We start from the raw sequence: 23349 nt of genomic DNA on the forward strand, positions 1-23349 counted from the left end.
TGCTGTTCCACATTTCTATCAAGAAAGAAAAGAGGAAAAGAGTGACTTTGATCATAGAAAGCTGGTGGCAGAGCTGAATATAGCTGCAAAGGAAGCTGAGAAATAGAGTTTCTACATGAGTAGTGATTTTCCTGCTGACATTCATAAAAGTAGACAGTGAGAAAAATTTAAAAGTGACTGAAAATAATGTCTCTTTTGTATGTATGTATTTACTTTACAATATATATATATATATATATATATATATATATGAAGCATGTTTAGAAGCAGGTAATAGTGATTGATCTGTTTTGAATAGGTTATCTCCACTAGAATATAAATGAAAATGGAGAGTATAAATAGCTATCTTATATAATGAATTGTTTGTTATATTTTCAAGATCTCCTTGTTAGTAATATACCAGATATACATGTCCACAACAATTTGAATTTTAGAAATTTGAGTAAATTCTATTACTTATTTCAAATGCTGTGGATTTTTATCCAGTGTATAATTTAATGATTGTAAGAAGAGTTTAATTCCAAGTAATTGTTTTCTCTCTCCCCGTAGGTTATTATAACATAGTCATTCCTATATTTAGCTTTTATAAGGCTCTTTGTATAAGAATAGTCGTGCATAATTTATAATATTCTAGTCTTTATTATTTGTCAAATATAAATATATGCTGACAACTTCTACTCCTATGTTTGGCTGTTCTGTCACTGCTAGCACAAAAAGTGGGCACAGTGCAAAAGATAAAAAAGATGCTACATTCAGTTTTCTGAGGCTGTTGTAAAAACAATAATACTACCACAAACTCAGTAACTAACAATACAGAAATTTATTCTCTCCATCTGGAGGCTAGAAAAGCTGGAGGCTCTGTGGCCATTTTCTCTCTGAAGGACCATCTGCCTATTGCCTCTTCAGCTTCTGGTGACTGTCTTCACATTTCTGGGCTTGGAAGCTGCTCTCAGATCACATGTGCTTTTCCGTGTTTGTGTCTTTATGGTTTCTATCAAAACATCATAATGACACTTTCATTGCTTTGATGGTCCTTCAAGATGACTCAGGGTTATCTGCTTATTTTAGTATCCTTAGCTGTATTATACTTGAAAAGGTCTTCCTGTCCAAATAGGGTAATGGTTATAGTTTCTATAGACTATGTGAATATCTGCTTTGTTTTCATTTTCTTTTATGGACAGGAAGACTTTCCACAATACATTCTCTGTGCTATCATCCATTTCACATGGGGAATTCACTCACTTCATCCTAACATCTAGCAAAATCTCAACACATTACAGGTCAGCTCAATTTAGCTTCTTATGTAAATATCAAAAGCTCAAAAATCTCAAATACCATTAACTCAATCAAAAAATAATTACGTTCTCACTGTGATTCATCCTAGATCAAAATGTCTCTCCATCTTGGAACCTTTACAAACTAGAGGAACAAAGTATCCCAGTGAAATAAAAATGAGAACTTCAGAATTGGGAACAGTGAGGGAATATTCAGAGGACTAAGAAATAACTATGGCTTGGCACAGTTGCACTATCAAGAATCTAAAGAAAGGTAATGCTGACCATTCAATATCCAGTCCTTACATGTCCATACCAAAATCCCTTGAATGTTCATCAAAAGTTTATGAACTGGAAATATTTGGCAAAATAGAGAATGGTCAGAGACATTCTTGGGATGCAATGTGAAGAGAGGATAGTAATTAAGACACCCTGGAAAGAGACAATTGATAAATAAATTAGAAATGCAAGCTATAGAAATGTTGTAACTATTGAAAAATAAAGATTAAAAGACTTGGAATAAATCTCAAAATATTAACCTCAAATATCAGTAGCCTAAATTGTTCCTAATTGTTTTTAGGATTTCCTTGGTTGCCCTGTTCTAGGAATAATTATGTGTTTACACACTCAAATCTTTCTGCCAGAAATGTGTATCTCAAGGTATAAAGTGAATGTCAAATATTAATTTACACTCTTTACACATTTCTAAGATTCTAAGACATTGGAGAGAAATGTTTTTAGTAGTCATAGGCATTACTTAACAAAACTGTATCATAAGAGTAACAGAAAATTACTTTTCCATTCTTCTCTGGTCCTTTTATAATGACTTTTCTTAGATATATCCAAAATTTGGTTCTTAATGGTATTTTTATAAAAATAGTGAAATCAACTTTTTTGATCCTGGCCCACAGCTCCCTCCTCCCAAATTCCATGGGAGAGAGAGCTGAACAACCAAAAGTGTGGGCAATCCTGAGACTGCAGGACAGACTGCCACTTTTGCCCACCTTTGCCCTCATCCCTGGCCCAAGAGGAAACTGCATAGTACCTCTGGACACAGGAATATAGGAACAGTCAGCTGCAGGAGCCCTGAGGTCCAGGTCTGCGCCCAGATCTGAACTGTACTGGTCAAACAGCTCCCTGCATCCAAATCCCGTTGTGGGGGAGGCGGGTGCTGGACCCTCAGAAGGGCGAACACTCCTGAGAAACCAGAGGAGACTACCCTCTGCCCACATTCACAACTCAAGAGGAAAACTCCTAGTGCCATCTGTGCCCCCTGCGCACAGGGACTTAGGAGTAGTAGGGATCGAACCCTGCTGGTTGCTGCCCTTGTCGAGAGCTGAAAGTCAGCAGCCAGAAGTGACTACACACCTGAGAACAGAACACTGTGTTCCCATAACCGGCTAAAACAAAACAGGAAAACAGGTCTACAGGAGTGCTGACATTCAGGCCTACAGGAGGGTCAAGCCACCATCAGAAACAATAAGACAAGCTAAAACCAGAGACAACACAATGGTTAGAGATAAGTGCAGGAACCTAAGCAACAGAAACCAAGACTACTTGGCATCATCAGAACCCAGTTCTCCCACCAAAGCAAATACTGGATATCCAAACACACCAGAAATGCAAGATTTGGATTTAAAATCACATCTTATGATGATGATGGAGGACTTTAAGAAGGACATAAATAACTTCCTTAAAGAAATACAGGACAATGCAAGTAAACAAGTTTCCCTTAAAGAGGAAACACAAAAATCCCTTAAAGAATTGCAGGAAAACACAAACAAACAGGAATAGGAAAGGAACAAAACCATCCAGGAGTTAAAAATACAAATAGAAACAATAAAGAAAACATAAAGGGAAACAACCCTGGAGATAGAAAACCTAAGAGATCAGGAGTCACAGATGCAAGCATCACCAACAGAAACAAGAGATAGAAGAGAGAATCTTAGGACCAAAAGATATCATAGAAAACATTGACACAACTGTCAAAGATAAGATAAAACAGAAAAGGCTCCTAGCCCAAAACATACAGGAAATCCAAGACACAATGAGAAGATCAAACCTAAGGATAATAGTATAGTAGAGAATGAAGACTCCCATCTTAAAGGGCCAGTAAATATTTTCAACAAAATTATAGAAGAAAACTTCCCTAACCTAAAGAAAGAAATGCCCGTAAACATACATCATGAGTGTGTGCAAATTAACAAAATCAGAAATGAAAAGGGAGACATAACAACAAAATCTGAGGAAATAAAAACAAAACAAAACAAAACAAAACTGAGATCCTACTACAAAAGCCTATATTCAACAAAACTTGAGAATCTGGAGGAAATGGACAATTTTCTAGACAAATACCAGGTACCAAAGTTAACAGGAACAGATAAGCCATCTAAACAACCTCACAATTCCAAAAGAGTAGAAGCAGTCATTGAAAGTCTCCCAACCAAAAGAGCCCAGGTCCAGATGAGTTTGGTGCAGAATTCTATCAGACCTTCATAGAAGACCTCTTACTAATACTGTCCAAACTGTTACACAAAATATAAACAGACAGAGCACTACCAAATTCCTTTTATGAAGCCATAATTATGCTTATATTTAAATCACACAAATACCCAACAAAGATAATTTCAAACCAATTTCCCTTATGAATATTGATGCAAAAATACTCAATAAAATTCTTGCAAACCAAATTCAAGAACACATCAAAACAATCATCCATCATGATCAAGTAGGCTTCATCCCAGGTATATAGGAATGGTTTAATATATGGAAATCCATCAACATAATCCACTACATAAACAAATTCAAAGATAAAAACCACATGATCATTTCATTAGATGCTGAGATAGCATTTGACAAAATTCAACACCCCTTCATGATAAAAATCCTGGAAAGATCAGGAATTCAAGACCCATATCTAAACATAGTAAAAGCCATATACAGCAAACCAGTAGCTAACATCAAACTAAATGCAGAGAAACTTGAAGCAATCCCACTAAAATCAGGTACTAGAAAAGGCTGCCCACTGTCTCTTTACTAATTAAATGTAGTTCTAGAAGTCCTATCCAGAGCAATCAGACAACAAAAGAAGTTCGGAAGGATACAAATTGGAAAAGAATTCAAAATATCACTATTTGCAGATGACATGATTTATACTTCAGTGACCCCAAAAGTTCCACCAGAGAATTACTAAGCCTGATAAACAACTTCAGCAAATTGGCTGGATATAAAATTTACTCAAACAAATCAGTAGCCTTCCTCTACTCAAAGGATAAACTGGCTGAGAGAGAAATTAGGGAAACAATGCCCTTCAAATTAGTCCCAAATAATATAAAATACCTCAGTGTGACTTTAACCAAGCAAGTGAAAGATCTGTATGCTAAGAACTTCAAGTCTCTGAATAAAGAAATTGAAGATCTGAGAAGATGGAAACATCTCCCATGCTCATGGATTAGCAGGATTAATATAGTAAAAATGGCTATTTTACCAAAAGCAATCTACAGATTCTACAGACCAGGATCAGATCCTGGGTCTTGTTACCCTGTGACTTTCTATTTAAGCATTGCTCAAAATCCCAGTACAGTCCTTTAGTAGAATATAACCCCACACCCTACTCAATTTCCTAGTTGTATGATAAGAACCTTTGCAGAGACAGACTGTCTTTATCAGCAGAAAGTCTTTACCCTTAGCCGTTGCATTTCTTTATATTCTGGGAGTTGTTTTGAGGAGCTAGCCTTTTGTGGTACATTTGTTTTGTGTAATTTCTATTAATTTGGGTTTGTCTAGTATTTCATGGCTGGCTTCAGATTGGCTTTGACTAACTTGAGGGATATGATTGAACTGACTGTTTCATCCTATGAGATCAGTTTGTGCTCTCTATGCAATTATAAAGCACACATTTTTGACCTTGTACATACAGTTACCACAATAAGTTTGAGATATATCCATTGTAGTTTGCATATTAACATTTCAATATTTTTATTGTTAAGGAAATCTATGCTCTAAGACATTATTGTACTTTATCGATGCATTGATGCATTGATTGGACTTACCTTTCCAAATTTCTTGGGCAATATAAAAGGAGTTAAAGATATATTACTACTAACTATTTGATGAAATTATTGTCCAAGTAATTGTGTCATTTTCTGTTGCTCTGAGAGGTATACAAGAGTTCGGAATGTGCTACACTCTCCCTCGTACTTGAATGTGTAAGATGTTTGAAATGTTGAGCCATTCCAGTGGGATTTTGCTGGGTGTAATTATGGCATTCAATATACACTAAGCAATAATTAAGTAGCTTTGCCTTTTCCTATATACTATGTTTACCATCCATATATCTTTTTATTATGAAAAGTGTGTATCTCTGACTATTTTGCCTGTTTTTTGGAACTCTTTTCCTCCTATTGGGTTGCTTTGTTCAGCCTCAGTATGAGGCCTTTGCCTTGTCTTATTGTAACTTGTGTTGTCAAGTTTGGTTTTGTTCCTTGGAAGTCTGCTCTTTTCTGAAGGGAAACAGATGGGGACTGAATATTGGGGAGAAGAGTGAGGGGAAAGGGAGCTGGGAGGAGTGGAAAGATATCAAGCTGTGGTCGATGTATATATTGAATAAGAGAAGAATCTATTTTCAATAAAAAATGAAAAAGAAAAAAGATTTTTCTGGCGAATTTGGGTTATTTTCTTATTAAGTTCTAAGAGGTTCATTCTCTACTTGAAATATAAATTCTTTTAAAAAACATGAAGACCATTTTTTGGGTAAAGTATAGCTTTTAAAAGGTACTTTAAAGAACTAAAACTCTTTTTTAAAACTTGTATTTATTGTTGTATAAATGGAAAGTTTCTAAGGTCCGACCTTTGCTTATCTCCGGAACTAGGCTTCACAGAGTAATCTGTACCCCGCCCACCATGACTCAGCTTCATCTGTTGTACTTTTCCACTTCTGTGTCCACATGTTTCTCTTCACCTTATACAAACTGCTCTCTTGTCTTGATGTGATGCTATCTCTGACACTCAGGGGTGGCCAGATTTTTGTCTTGGCTTGATAAATTTTTCAAAGACACCTTGCTTTGTGTATGCCTCCCTGATAACTTTTTGTCTTAGTTTGGTTCTCCATGGCAGTTAAGAGACACCATACCATGGCAATTCTCATAAGAGAAAGTGTTTAACGGTAGCTGGCTTACAGTTTTAGAGGTTTATTCCATTATCATCATGGTGGGAAGCATGTCAATGTACAGGCAGACATGGGACTGGAGGATCTGAGAGTTCTACATCTTGATCCATAGGCAGCAGAAGGGGACTGTCCCACTGAGCATGGATTGACCATAGAGAAGACCTCAAAGCCTGCCTCCACAGTGACACATTTCCTCCACCAAGGCCACACCTACTCCAACAAAGCCACACATTCTAATAGCGTCACTCTCTATAGGCCTATGAAGGCCAGTAACATTTAAACTACCACATTCTCCTGAAATGCTTAGGTAACCTTCATTTATTATTTGTATATGTATATGTGTGTGGGCATGCATATGCCAGACCCTCATGTAGAGGCCAAAGGATAAGTTGGAGTCAGTTCTCTCTTTCCACTCTGTGGACACTGGGAATATAACTCAGTTCCGGTGGCTTGAGAGCAGGTCCCTCTATCTGCTGAGCCATTTATCTAGCTCAGGATTACTATTGTTTAAATTTAATATAACATTAACTAAATTTGCTGAGTTTATTCTGTTTCCTTGAAGTGATTTTATAAACTTTGAGCCTACATTTACCTCTACGTTGATTCCTCCAGATTGAAACATTCCATCTGGCATGGAAACACCTTAAGGTCAACAACTCAAAATAGCTTCAGGTAATCTCTCAAACTCATCAGATTCCCTAGGCCTCTGAGTCCCCAAGATTATACAAACAACAGCAACAACAACAACAACAACAACAGACCACTGAGAATCACTCTTATACAAACCAAGTATCAAAAAAGATTCTGAGATCATATCAGCTGCCTGAGAGAAGCAGAGACTGCAGGAGCTGCCTGGAAGAGGATAGTCCAAGTGAGTCACATGGAAAGAATGCTGTCCAACCTGCTGAGCTGCTTGCAGGCTGTGAAGTAGGTTCCAGGTTCACAGCTTTTGTGAACAGACACTCATTCTGGGAAGGACTTTGTTGATCCAACTGTCTTTTAGTTAGTTTGGATTGTGTAAGTAACTAGTCTCCTATATTCTTGTAAGTAACCCCCAAAAAACTCCTTGGTTCACCAGGTTGGACTGGTAGTATCCTTACTTTGGTCTGCCAAGGAACCCCTATCTGGAATATGTAGATGTATGTGTATTGCATCCTCCCAAAAAAGTCTTGTCCCACAACATTTTGTGATTAATTTACATTACATTCATTACAATTATATCATATCAATATACATACACATATACATACATAAACACATATATACATATGTGTGCATGTGCATATATATGTAAGTGATAAAGGTTTGAGCCATTTTCCACATGGTACTTTATTTAAACATTAATTGACCATCAACATATGCTTTCTGTTTTAGAGTTCTGTTTTTTATAGTTGCTTAGCATTCTTTTACAAAAGAAAACTGTCTAGTGTTAGCTTACATATAGTTGCTTATTTAGTTCATACTTCTTTTTTTTTTTTTTTTTTTTTTGGTTCTTTTTTTGGAGCTGGGGACCGAACCCAGGGCCTTGCGCTTCCTAGGCAAGCGCTCTACCACTGAGCTAAATCCCCAACCCTTAGTTCATACTTCTTTATGTGATGAGCCTCTCTGATGACTACTGACATTGATCTCTGTATGAAAACTCTTCTCACCTGACTAGACCTCATGTTTGACACAATCTGCTCTTCTCCTGGAAGAATATCACACTCCCCGCTCTCCCCTCTTATACTGAAGCAAGGCAGAGCAAAGCTGTGCAAAGGACTCTCTCTCTCTCCTACACCTTTGCAAATATGTTCTTTGTCCTCATGTCTTTGGGATTGAATTGTCTTGCAAAAAAAAAAGGTAGATGAAAAAGAGGAAGTAGGAAATAAGAAAGAGGAATAATGGAATCGAATAAAAGTAATAATATTTTGTTTTTATCTTAAATAATATTTGGATCATGGTTGGACTTTACTGTTTGTTTAGTAGAAAATTATCCTCAGGGCATGAGTAGCCTTATAGTTAAAATAATTGTCAATAATCAGGGCATTAGTGATTTATACAATGATGGTTAATGCTAATTATTAAGGGAACAAAACTTAGAATCAGTTGAGAGAGCCCTGAGCATGTCTGTGAGGGATTCTCTTCATTACATTAATTTATGTGGAAAAGCCCATAGGGGATCTTGACGTGAACAGAAATGGAGATGGTGCATGGTCTGTCTGAGAATGGAGAATGCTAGTTGAACACCACCATAAATGCATTCCCCCATCTTCACTTCTCCCTAGAGACATACTGTGACAAACTCCTTAAGCATCTTCTACTGTGCCTCAAGTGCCTCTTTCTTGAATGAGGGACTGAGGGACTGAACTTGGAAATGTGAGTTAAATAAAACCTTCCTCTTTCTTTCTTTTTTTCTTTCTTTCTCTCTTTCTTTCTTTCTTTCTTTCTTCCTTCCTTCCTTCCTTCCTTTCTTTCTTTCTTTCTTTCTTTCTTTTGTTTTTAATTTTACTTTCTTTTCCCCCAACTAAATCATCTATTTGTCCCTAAAGAAATGATTGAAAAAGACAACTCTAGACAAAGAAGACTTAAAACAGTATTTTTCATGTTACATAACAAAACCGACCCTATAGGAAACATAATAATAATGCTCATGGTTGGGTCTAGCTGTAGAGATGTGAAAATCATTTGTACAAATTTCTCTTTTTTAAAGATGTATTTATATTATGTATAAGTACACTGTAGCTGTCTTCAGACACACCAGAAGGAGGGTATCAAATCTCATTACAGATGGTTGTGAGCCACCATGTAGTTGCTGGGATTTGAACTCAGGTCCTCTGGAAGAGCAGTAAGTGCTCTTAGCCACTGAGCTCTCTCACTAGCCCCCAAATTTCATAACCTAAAAGAAAGAAGGAGAAAAAGGCAAAGACAGAATTCCAAACACCTTCAGAATGGGGATGTAATGACAATCCAGAAATATCCCAGAATCCTTCAATAAACCAGGGAAAAGTCTTGAAGATGACCTTGTCCTGGAATGTCAGACCTTAGAAGTCACCAGTTGCAGGCAACAGTCCTGAGGTTGATTTTACCTGCAAGCTGTCTTCACTTTCTTTAGCTTATGGGTGTCCTGTTAGGACTGGGGCAGAGGGCTCCTATGTGATCTGCTCATGCAAACAAACAGCACGATTGGAGGCCTGGTGGTTTCTTTAGTTGGAATATTTTGTCACAGCCAAGGAAAAGAAACTAAGACAGAAGTGAGGCCACTGCTATCATACTATCGTATTCTGATTTGAATTTTAAAGCTTTGGGCTGGAAAAGCAATTGAATGAGAGATGCTGAGTTTAATAGGTTTTTCTCATGGGAACTTGGAAGACAGTATTGCTGAGAGAGAAATGCAGACTGTGGAAATTTAGCTCCTTCGAGTCTGGAGGAGAGCTAGGACCCTATTTGGAACTGAACTCGGGTCATTATGTAGTATTTTGATGAAGAATCTGGCTTCATTCTGCAATGTCCCACCATGTCCTGAATAACTCAAGTGAAGTTACACATAAAGATAATGGACTAATTTGTTTGATGATGAGAGGTATATAGATAGGGCTAAAGTTGTGTACCAACCATGCAGACAACAAAACAACTGTAACTGTTAATGAGCTTATTGTTGTCATTAAGACCAACAAGATGCTCTGCATTAGGACAACAGGAAGGAAGTTATTTCCTTAGAGCAAGCACATGGAAGTTTACATAACTAATCCAAGTCAGGATTCGACAGCATTGTCCACATGGCCTTGGTTTCAAAAGCCTTAAAGATGAAGAATTGAGGAGGTCATGGGGAACAAGTGATGCCAGGCAATGTGGCAGGGCTGAAAGTCCTGTGGAGAGGCTCTAAGAGGCCATGGAGCAAAACTGTCAATGAAGCTTAAATGGCAGCGGAGAGATGGGTGGACTATTGGAGCTCACAGGACCACAGGCATGCAATAAAGGTAGTTTACAGGTTTGGAGTGGAGCCTGCCCCCCAGAGTCTACACTGCTGAAAGCAGGAAAACAGAAGGGTGGAACCAGATTACTTTATGACCTCCTGGTAACGGAAATGAAAAAGCAGATTTTTTTTCATTTCCTACTGTCTTTTTGGTTTTGTTCTAGTTTGATAATTCCTTTAGATCCCAAAATTCCCCCTTCTGGAAATAAGGACATTTACTCTGTCATGAAATATTGGAAGTATAGACTTTGATTTTGAGGTTATAGGAGCTCACAGGTGAGGGATTTTGGATTTTTAAAGTGTTGACTCTTAATGACTATATAGACTGTTAACCTTGAATTGTGTTTTATATTACAAGAAAAATATGAGATCATTATTAATAAAGGGTGGAGGGTTAGAGCTTAAAAATCAAGTCTTTAGGGGTCGAATGACAGGTACGAAGTTGTGGTGGGTAGTGATAATTATAAATCTGATAAAGTCCACAGTTATCTGGGAGATAGGCTTCTGAGCATGCCCGTGAAGGAATGATTGTCTTGAATACATTAGTGTATGTGGAATAATGACCGTAAATACATCAAAGGATCCTGGACTGTGTGAGAAAGAAAGTGCTGTAGTCACCCACTGTTCTTTAGTTCTGACAGCAAATGAAGTGCGACTAGTTCTCTAAGTTTCTTTTTCTGTGATTTCTCTGCCTCAAAACACTGTAGTCAGGAATCGTGAGAAGAATAAATTCTTTTTGAGACCCAGACGTTGACTGTATTTTCCAATGGAATAAGGTTACCGCAGCCACCTCCTAACACACACCTCACTGGATTTCTCCCTGTTTTCTACCTTATAGAGTTGTGTGGATGTAGTTCCATGGGAGACCCTGAAATATACAGAATTCTTGACGACTCCGAATACTTGGCATTGCTGTAGCATCCAGCAGGGACCTGGAAGATAAAGACAGCCTGGACATTCCTGTGCACCTTTCCTCTTTAGTGGCCTCTGGCAACAGGAGAGGCAGTCCACCCAAGGAGTCTGTCCATATTCTGCGAGGCTGGTGTATGAAGAGAGCAAGAGAAAACACTGAAGACACACCTGTCCACACCCGTTCGTCAACGCGTGCTGAAGGCTCCTCCCTGACTTGCTGAGAGGGGATGGCAAAGATCTAAATCAGTTCATGATTTCCTGCCATAGGGACAAGACTTCAGAAGCTAGCTCTATGGAAACTGAAACGGGTATCAAAAACTTCATGGCAGCTCTTGAAGAGAGCCCGTTTCATTCCTGCCCTGCTGGACTCAACTCGACACTAGGGAGGCCAGTGTCTCCTAAACCTTCCTCTCCGGGATCTATTTTGGCTAACCTTACATCAGAGATCTGCCATACCATCTTGACTGCCTTGAAAAATGGGTCTCTCTCTCTCTCTCTCTCTCTCTCTCTCTCTCTCTCTCTCTCTCTCTCTCTCTCTCTCTCTCTCTCTCTCTCTCTCTCTCTGCCAGATGGCTAGCATGGGAGAGAACATAGATACAAGCATGCTTGCAAACCCAAGAGTGGTCTTTTCAATACTCCTACCTGCTACTCTGTCAAACTTCAACTAGAATTTTACCAGATTCCAGGTTCTAGTGGATGTTGCATTCAAATAGGCAGCTAAGGTGAATCTTCAGGTCAAATTCACAGCTTAACTGTTTTTTTCCCCCCAAACAAAACCCTTCTCCCAACATGGTCCTGATTGTTGCTGGGGGTGATGGCAAGAGACATTTTTCTATTAATATTTGAACATGGGATTGCTCAAACGAAGTTTCCGGTTATTAAGATGTCTTTAATGGAACACAGTCACTCTAAGAACTGCAGACTAAAGCTACTGTAGAAACAAAGGGTTTTCTTTTTAAAAGGTTTCTTGGTAGATCTTTCATAATATGAGATGGTTCTCATTATCATTTTATCTTCTCTCCACTTATTTTAAAGGATTTTTTCAGAAGTTCTAGCATCTTTCTCTCCTCATGTAGAACAAGATGCCAACATACAATCTAATGAATAAACTTTTAGGGGTTTTGCTTGTTTGTTTTTTAGATTCAACAAATCTAAAGTCTGCAAGTATGAAAATAGTTGTTGGATTTCTCTTTTCAAGACACAATAAAGTGTTTTCTTTAAAAAAAATCCTCTTCTCTTATAATGCTTTTGTCAGAATATTTTCTCAAAGCAATCAGAAAATAATATTATTCACACTGTATATTTAAGTTAGTTGGCACCTACAGAAGTCAAAACACCCCAGCTTGTCTCATTTATTTATTCCATTTATTCTTTACTAGTTGGTTTGCTCTCATTTCCTGACCATAGTTTTTAACCACAAATCAACATTCATGATGCAGAAAATGTGCTAGAAGTAATGTCTCACAGTCAAGTTTAAAGTTGATTTGCCTAGGAACTCTTAGCAAAATTTTGAGGCCCTTTTCAGTGAAGTAAAAAGAGTTTTATAAATGCTTGGCCAAAGAGCTACAGAGGTCAGTAGTGTGGCTATGTTTGTCAGTAGAGGCTGATGTCTGAACACATCGCACGAATTTGTATTCAGATAAACCTCAATATCTGAGGGCAGAAGAGACCTGGAAAACTTTAGCAAAAACATAAAGTTTCCTTCAGGTTGAATATTGCTTCTTGTTACGATGTAGACATATGGGTTCTAAATAAGTTTAAACGTTACGACAAGGACTAAAAAGAAAGCAAAAAGAATCCCATTGTAAACATTTTATTTTGCCATTTTTATGTTTACTGTCGTAGAAACATGGCACAAATTACCATTAAATTATTTTAACAATTTCCAAGGGTCCCGAGGAATAATTTTATTTATTTTGGCTTCTAGAATATAACTTCTACTCTATAAACAATGCCATAAAATTTTAAAGCAAAGGACTATAGAATTCCGAATGAAGAACAATATGCATGTAAATAGAGATATTAAGTGTAAACTGGTGAGAAAATAAGTAAGAACTTTCACATTTCAATTATGTCCCCTTTCACTGAAATTCCCAAGTATGAAAACTTGCTTAATTTCACAAAGGCAGACTCATATACAAAAAGTTTTCTTTAAAAATAACTCAGACTATGGAAAACAGACCTTTCACTTCTGTGGTAGGACAATAAGACTCAGGTCTTTGTGCATGGTCAGAAAACATCCTGCCATTGAGCTCCACTCACTCCAAGAAAGAAGTATTCATTTTTAATAAGATAAATGCGAAAGTCTGTGCTCTCGGGACTAACAAGCAGTGTGGATTATTTTTACAGCTGTCCACAAATTTAGTCGGTTATTTACTTACAGATAACATAGAGATCACAGGCATTGATTAGACAATCTTTAATTTTCAGGTGCATTTTATGACAGAGTTATGAAATACAGGTTTAAACAGTGACCGGTTATTCTCAGAGGGGAATTTTCCTAAGGTCAGCCCATGACTTTGTTGTCTTTCTCCACTGACCATCAGCGCAGCAGGAGCTGGACAGGAGCAGTGAGTGAGACCAGTTGCTGTACCGACCGACTTCCTAATGGGATGTTTAAAACTTTGTTTGAGAGAGAGGAGTTTTATAAACAAAAGTTTCCCTGTTTTCCTCTGTTTAAAACTAGATCAAATCACTCCATTATAGTGTTATTTAATATGTAAATTACATTACTAGGCATAAAATAAAGTGCTAATACTTTTTAAAAGAATATAATAGGTCATGGGAAATCACTTATAAAATTCCTAATGTGTGACTATTAGAACATACTTATTGTAAAGAAGTTCTGAATGTGGATTATTAATGAAGGGCTGTGGAAGTATGACCTCAAACAAATCTTTTAGTACTCCTTTTATATCAGTTCAATCACTCTGTGTTACCTCAGAGTTAAATCTCCCAGAACCTCAATTTTCTTAAAATTAAAAAACTCCCCCCTCCTCCCACACACACACTACATATATACATACTTTTATATACACACATGCATACCTCTCACCTCAACACACAATACACACTACTTGTATACATATTTATATGTACACACATGCATACATACATGGACATAAATACATATGTGGTTACAGCTAAGATTATAGTTTTTCTGTTATGGTTGGCACAGTAGTAAGTTGTTAATACCTAAGGAACTCTTAAGTAACATTTCAATGGAAAACGTTTTGGAAGAACTCTGAAGAATCTGTAACATTGACCTGATGAAAGAGAGAGGCCATCCAGTCAAGGAGACATTTCTAAAGACAAGAGGCAATGAGAAAGCATTCTGGGCCAAGCAAGTTCACTAATGGTCTATTTACAGAAAATAAGCAAAGTCTCAGAGATGAAGGCTGGAAGGTAGTTATTAGAAAGTTTAAAATGCTACCTAGCATGTGATATGCTGATTACTTTATTATGTATAAAAGATTGTTAAATACTTCCACTGGATAAAAATGTTAAGAGGACTTCTGATAAAATAGCAGATGTGTATATTACTTTGGGGCTGTGAAGGGGAAAGTCAGAACCTAAAAATATATGTCTAGCTGTGCTTATGTCTTTCTATCATATAAATCTAATTATGCTATCCCAAAGAGGCTGTTTCTTGATAGGAACAAAGGATACTACGAAACAACGGAGACAAAGGCTCCTGACAGAAAGAAAAGCTGACAGAACACAGCTGTGCAGAGGCTGGCAGGAGAAGGGGAGCAGATGGGAATTCCAAAGCAGAGAGAACTTCCTTTTGTTACACCATGAGACTCAGAGGTCAGTGGTGTGGCACCATCTTAAGAGCAAACCTATTGTTAAAAAGATTTTGTATAGAACTGGGTAAATCACTGGCCTTGTGTGTTCATTTAGTCACTGACCCATTTAACAGTTCTGTTACTTTGTACAGAATGACAGCATTTCCTACTCTTCCCTGACATTTGGTGGCACGTGCTTATCCCATGATAGAGTTGTCTATGCACCTCATAGGGTGGACTTTGCTCCTTAAAAAAGTGCTTGCTCTAGTTCTTATGGTGTAAGAGAATCAGAACCTCACTAGATGTTATTTAAGTAATATGCTGAGTGAACAAGGTAGGGAAACAGAGGATTCTGTGCTTTAACACACCCACCAGTAAGTTCTTGGGACAGCTTTTTACTAAATGATCTGAATCAGAGCATCTTTTTGTCTTAAGGATTTTCACAGAGAGATACTTGCTATGATAACAAAATTGTGGTTTCCCATTCATCTGACAAGTATCCTAAACATACTTATGACTTGTGAGCTATCTTTAATTCTATTTTAAAGTTTATTATGGTTCTTATCTTAAACTCCTCACAGTTAGGAGATGCTGGACTGTATAAACAGAGATAGGGAACTTGGTAGCAGCATGTGTTCTAACTCTCTGTTCTGGATTGTGAATGAGAAACTTTGAATTGCAACCCAGAACAAACCTTTTCTCCCAGAAGTTGTTCTTGTCAGGATATTTTATCAGAGAAATAGGAAAAGAAACTAAGACAATAATACACCTTAATATAATTCCAACCAAAAGAATTATTTAACAAACACTTAGAGTAGTATCTCTGACAATATTCTAAAATTTGGTAATATAAAATTATTTATTCCCCATGTTTCCTTATTAAAAAGGAGTATTTAATGCTCAGGTTTTTTTTTCTCTCAATGAACCTTTGTAAGGAGGCTTGACTGTGCACTCTAGTCACACTTTCACTGTCTGGACTCCAAGACAGTCTCAAAAAGGAAGGGTCTGAGCTTCGTTGGAACCTATAAAGAACAACAACCTTTAAAGAAAATTAAAAGCTCCGTTTCTTTGGTTCTGTAACCAATCTTGGAATGTTCTTCTGAGTTCTTCTAAGTCAATCTAATTTATGGCTAGAAGCATCATGGTTACTTCAGTATGCAGTTAATTCATTTAAACAGCTTTGGCTTCCCTCTCAGATTTGGATACATCCAAAGATGGTATAAAATACATTCTCTTTCAGAAGAGTCATTGACCTTGGCCTCTCTGACTGTTAGCCCTTAAAAATGAGAGTCCTCGCTATTATAAAGCTAGGAAAGAAATGTGTTTAACAACAAAACGAAATGCTTAAATGGGATCTCAGCAGAGTCTGAGGAAGGAAAGTAAAGCAGAATAACGTGGTTGTTTATTCTTTGGCTTTGTTACTTCTTGCAACACACAGCACTCTTACTTGCTTGGGAGGGATTTCATGTTTGACATGAGCCTTTCATGTTGTAGATACAGTTTAGCTGTATAGTAACAGAGACATCATCTGAGATGTGCCCTATACATTTATGGTGCAGATGCCATCAATTTATGTGCTGTAGTTTCATACAGGTAGCTGCACAGCAGGGATACTCACACAACATCACAAAATCATGTGAATAATGGATTCTACCACAACACAATGTTAGCCATCACATTCACACAAAGGAATTGATTAGTTCTCTTGTAAAAATTTGGGGAAATTATGTAGAAGATCAAACCCAAGACCTTGGACAATACTTGACAAATTCTATACGACTGAGCTATATCCTTATCCCTCAGCTCCACCGTAAGTGTATGGTGCAACTTCTGTCTATATGGTTGTGCTTTTTCTTCAGCCAAACTGCCAATATGTGACATACATAATTTGACGGTAAGATGGTTAGATGGAAAATGTGGACTGGAAATAGGCTGAGATTTTAAAACACTGCAGGGAGTATAAAGTATCTTTGATATCCCATTGATCAATGGTAATTACCTGATTTTGCTACAAGGTGCTGAACTGTGGCCTAGTATTTTGAGCTAGTAAAATTACCTTTTTGTACTTAAGGACAAGATTGTCCCCATACAGTGTCATAGGGAAGAGTGCCTACTGAGGACTGGCAAATCTAGGATGGCCTCAGGGTCACTCATAGAATGAACGAATAGCATGATTACACTGCTGTATCCAAGTAAAAGAAGAGTAACATCAAGTATAGAATGAAATTCAACCGCAGATATTGTGGCATGTTATAACATGACCAGTCAGTCATTCCTAGCTCCATATATGGTGAACACTTCTTGTGGCATAAGTAGTATAATTTGCTCTTCAATGTCACAATGAGCAAAATGTAAAATCTCCTCTTTGTCTTTGTATGTGAAAATTAGATGAGGATAATAACCACAGATCACATCTTCATATAATTTTAACTTATTCCTATTCTTAACCAGCTCAATAGTCTTTCTTTCAACTCACACAACTGACGGTGTCATATTCATTTCATTTTAAAATATCCCCTTTCTGCTGATGGGACCTGTTTTTCCAGGTTTCCTTTATAGAAGGTTTGGTAGAACCAAGGGCTTCTCCTCCCTTTGGTGCCCAACAAGGCCATCTTCTGCTACATATGCAGCTGGAGTCATGGGTCTGTGCATGTGTACTCTTTGGATGGTAGTTTAGTCCCTGGGAGATCTGGTTGGTTGGTACTGTTGTTCTTATAGGGTTGTAAACCCCTTCAGATCCTTCAATCCTTTCTCCAATGGGGATCCCATTCTCAGTCCAATGGTTGTCTGATAGCATTTGCCTCTGTATTTGCCATGTTCTGGCAGAGCCTCTCAGTTGACAGCTGTATCAGGCTCCTGTTACCATGCACTTCTTGACATCAGCAATATTGTCTGGGTTTGGTGACTGTATGTATATGAACTGAATCCTCAGGTGGGGCAGGCTCTGAATGGCCATTCTTATAGTATTTGCTCCAAACTCTGTCTCCACATCTCCTCCTACAATATTTTTGTTCCCCATTTTAAGAAGGACTGAAGCATCTGTACTTTGGTCTTCCTTCTTCTTGAGCTTCATTTGGTCTGTGAATTGTATCTTGGGTAATTTGAGCTTTTGGGCTAATATCCACTTACTAGTGAGTGCATACCATGTGTGCTTTTTTGTGATTCAGTTACTTCACTCGGGATGATATTTTCTAGTTCCATCCATTTGCCTAAGAATTTCTTGAAGTGATTGTATTTAATTATACACTCAGTGATAGCTGAGTAGTACTCCATTGTGTAGATGTATCATTCCTCTGCTGAAAGACATCTGGGTTCTTTCCAGCTTCTGGCTATTATAAATAAGGCTGCTATGAGCCTAGTAGAGCATGTGTCCTTGTTATATGTTAGAGCATCTTTTGGGTATATGCACAGGAGTGGTATAGCTATGTCCAATTTTCTGAGGAACCTCCAGACTGATTTCCAGAGTGGTTGTACCAGCTTGCAATCCCACCAACAATGGAGGAGTGTTCCTCTTTCTCCACATCCTCACCAGCATGTATTGTTACCTGAATTTTTTATCTTAGCTATTCTGATTGATTGGTTGATTGATTGATTAATTGATTGATTGATTGATTTTTACACTCCAGATTTTATTCCTCTCCAGGTCCAACCAGTTGGGCTAAAAATTTAAGAATGGCATTATTTATGGAAATAATTTTAATGATCATGACAAGACATACATGAGGTCACATTTAAGATTATGATACCTTTAAAGGGTCCAAATTTCTTAGAAAGTAGAAATGTTGACCAGAATGAATTTTATTTATTGTTTAATGGAATAAATAATTAAGCACTAATAAAAATAGAATAAAATTATAGTATCACATCTAGTATAAACATCAAAATTAATTTCTTCAGCTTTTCTTATTTCTTTGTCCCCAGATTGTTTACTCTTTAACTGTAACTGTAAAACTCAAAATAAATCTTCAAATTTCATTTTTATATAATTGTTTTCCTAATAAAGAATGGCAAGTGCCCTGAAACCTGAGCTATCTACTTGAAGTTCATTTCATTATTCCAGAAGAAATGTTTTATACTACCATTTGGGTTCAGCAATGAATTACCTCTGTGCAAATTCATCAGTATATCTAGGACCATCAAAAGTCATTTTTCCCTCATGTAAACATTTTTAGATGTTAAAGCACAGGAAGCCAGCATCAAATCAGATCTTATTCTTGGTTCATTTGAAAGCATCAAGAAGTATGGTGGAAACTTTGAAGAAGTAGAAATGTAAATAAGATGTTTATTTGACTTTTAATTTTATTACTAAGTTTAGTGGAGATGATAGAGAGTACAATGCACATGGAGGCGAGATGATGTGTCTAATGATGTATATGCTGAGTGCCATCAGAGAAGTTTTGCATGATAAAGTTATATTCAGGAAACAAATTATCTGATTAATCAGTATTGTGGATATAGTGCCTAAGACCTGTATTGCTGCAAAAATACTTAGTTCTTTTTTAAACAGAAAAATTAAAGTAGCAAGAGTGAAAACAAAGCCAAATTACAATAATGGATTTGTATAAAACAGCAATGAAATATTTTTTAACACCTTAGTGGAAAAAAGATTTCCTTCAGAGAAAGTGGCCAGGGCACAGAGCAGTCATGCAGCTTTCCTTGCTGGAACCAGGCTAGGACATATTTTGTTATAGACAAATAAAGCAATCAATTGATAGAGCTCATATTCGAGAAAAATATGCAAAAGTCTGATGCATGGTGGCCCAAGATAGGTAAAGCAAGATGCACATTTGCAGGGGAAATGGAGCTGTAGTATTTCCATAGTTTAAAAGGCTACTAAATATGGATATAACATGGTAGCACACTTTACACTTAGTGCAACACCTTAACAAAGATTTTTCCAGTTCCTAATATATGCTAGGCAAATATTTACCATGAAGATGAAGGCATGGAAAGGTACCTTCTATTGTAGAGAACTAAAGTACTAGTAGTTCAATAAAAGCTATCAGGCAAACAACAATTTCCCATAGCAATAGAGTGTTTGGAGAGAGTAAACAGACCCCATAAGTAGAATTAACACAATGTGGCATTGTGGATGCAATGGCTAATACTGACAGGGGATTAGTGCAGAAAAGGGATGGTGAGTTCCAAAAGTAGGCAAGCTTGCAATCTGAATCAGAACCAATGTAGCCTTAGTGAGAGAGTCAGTGGATAAGACTAAGAATTCAGTGTCATCTCAGATAAAAAAAAAATTGTCATTTGTTTTGCATAGTTTAATGAATATCTTAAGCAAAATAATAAGCATCACATGGCTATTTAAAATAATACTGCTTTTTAAAAAATATACATTTGATATCTCTTTCATGGGCACTTCGTGTTCTCTGACTTGAATTGGAGTCTTATTTAGTGTTTTGTCAGATCATGCAAAATGCTAACCCAGAGCAAAATTTGAAGTTAAGGATTGGTTCCTCCAATAGCTTCACATCAACTATAAGCAATCAAAATAAATTCTATTAATAAAATATAGGCTTCGAAAGCTTCAGGCGTTGTTTTAAGTCAAATAGCATCTGTATTTATGGAAGCACTGGTAGTATGACTTGATAATTGGTAATTATAAAACAAGAAATGAGTTAAGTCTATGAGATTTGAGATAGTCTATCACCTACATAATAACTGTAGATACAACAATCTCTAGGGAAAATGGCACTGTTTACATGTATTTCCACAGTCAGTTGTCCAAACTGATATAGTTGTTTTAAAGATGCTATTGAAATCTCAGTTCCAAAATTTGTCAATAGAATTTGTATGGTCCAATTTATTATGAAAGATTGATCACTGAAATAATTAAAATAGTGCTTCCTCTTATGATTAATAAATATTAATCACATTACACTTGAGTAATACTCTTCAAAGAACTAGACAAACAAATTAATCCCTATTAATCAGTCTATTAAAATTTAGTTTTAGTTCTAAAATTAAAGCTCTCATTTTTTTGAGGAAAGCAAAGTAGTCAGGGAGACTTAAACCTTTAATGTAGAGATCTTGTTTTTCAAAGACTCCATAAAGCTAAGATATTTGCATAACAATGAAACATGAATATATATTCATATCCATCAGACAGACAAATAGGGACACATAATGCCTCAGGCCAAGAACTTACCACTTAGCCCATGACAGATTCATACTCATAGGAATCCTTCTGTCTCAGTCTATCATTTGTTATGATTACAGACATTAGCTTCTAATACTAACAACGGAGATTTTAAAAGTACAAGTAGATTTATGGATTAGGGATTGTGATGGTTTGTATATGCTCATCCCAGGGAGTGGCAGGATGAGAAGATGTGGCCTTGCTGGAGTAGGTGTGTCACTGTGGGCGTGGGCTTAAGACCCTTACCCTAACTATCTGGAAGTCAGTCTTCTACTAGCAGCCTTCAGATGAAGATATAGAACTCTCAGCTCCTCCTGCACCATGCCTGCCTTGATGCTGCCATGTTTCTACCTTGATGATAACGGACTGAACCTCTGAACCTGTAAGCCAGCCCAAATGAAATGTTGTCTTTTACAAGACTTGCCTTGGTCATGGTGTCTGTTCACAGCAGTAAAACCCTAACTTAGACAGGGATGAAATGATTCATTGATAACTATTTTTCTTTTGTCTTTAAATATGCATAAAATTACTTAATGTACTAAAAGTCAAAGAATATAATCTTCATTTAAAGTATTTTTTTGTAGACTTTATTTCTGGATTTAATGATGTAAATTCTTGGAGCACATTCTATTTACCTCTGTATTTTCATTCTATTGTCATGGCATACATAAAGAGAACTGACATATGCTAATAAAGAATTCCATTTTATATGAAGAAACAACTGTTTTTGTTCACTGAGAGCTTCTAAGGAATCATCTTTTGGAGGAGTTTATATTAAAATTATTTATTTATATTCCCTCTACATAGGAGGTTCATTGTATTTAAAGTTTAAAAATATAGTTGATTTTGAATCACTATGCTTTGTTTTTAGAAAGAAAATTATAAAGCATTCATTATCTATCTATCTATCTATCTATCTATCATCTATCTATCTTTCATATGGAGAATTAGAGTCTGTCTGAGACATCTTAAACCTATTACTGATAATATAATGATACCACACAATGAACAACTTTTCTTTGTAGGCTTCAATTTTTCAAAATGTACTTTAGTAAGGGTTCTTAAATGCTTAGATCTCCTTTCTAGCCAACTTACCATATGTAAGTGAAAAGAAAGGTTAATAGAAAATGGGGGATGTGTACCTTTTAGAAGTAGTTCTTTGGGGCAATTACAATTTCACTGTAAGGATATTAGCAGTTGAGTCCAAAACAACAAACACAGATCAGTAGCAGCTGCGTCATCCAGAAGAAACTGCAAGTCCCCAGTGAATTGGCATGAGGAACAGTCAAAGTATCAAGGAAGGTCGTTGGTGAGTGTTTGTCTAGGAAGTTAAAACCAGTAAAGATCAGCAAGGACCAGCGAGCATTGCCAGGAGTGTCAATGGAAGGGCGTCTTCTCACTCTCTAGGGGTTGTATTTATACTTTTTCTAAAAACATATCTTCTCAACATCTACTCCAGCAAAACATCACATGTTCTTTCACAAGACAACTTCCAGAAAATACTATATATCTATTCCCCACAAAACATTCTCTCACATGTCTACTTCAGCAAAATATCTCTCATAAGACAGCTTTCAGAAAAACATCACATGACACAACAGAGTCTCCAAAGAAACCAAATATTTCCCACTTCACTGCCCCCCTGATTTTTTTTTTTTTGGTTAGGCCTTCAAGATATATACTAAGTTAGGTTCTTGGCACATTACATTTCTAATAGCTAAACATAATTCTTACTCATTATGCTGTTATTTGATGTTCAATAATTTTTGAAATTATTACTTAATGTCTTGTAAATATTTTTATTATTTGGGTACTCTCGGGTGGAAATTGCTAAGGAACATAGACACAGACTCATAGACACACAGTGTCCCTCCCCTCCCTTTCCCTCTCCCCTCCTCTCAGCTCCACCCTCCCTCCTGCCCTCCTTGACTGCCCCCATTTCTTCCTCCCTTCTCCTTTCCTCTCTTAGTCTCACTTTTTAAGCTGAGACCAAATCTGGCTCTGTATGTGTAGCCAGGTAGCTTTAGTCTCGTGGCTTGAATCTTGTCATCCTCATACCTTAGTTGTCTGAGTGCTGGTAATTACCTTCCAGCACATCTGGTTTGGGT

The 23349-nt window shown here is 36.9% G+C and overlaps 1 pseudogene; it reads left to right on the forward strand.

The window, feature by feature from the left end:
• Positions 1-11283: 11283 nt before the first annotated feature.
• LOC116895862 lies at positions 11284-12057 on the forward strand (annotated as a pseudogene).
• Positions 12058-23349: the final 11292 nt, after the last annotated feature.

The sequence above is a fragment of the Rattus rattus genome, chromosome 3, assembly GCF_011064425.1.
Source record: "Rattus rattus isolate New Zealand chromosome 3, Rrattus_CSIRO_v1, whole genome shotgun sequence".
NCBI lineage: Eukaryota > Metazoa > Chordata > Mammalia > Rodentia > Muridae > Rattus > Rattus rattus.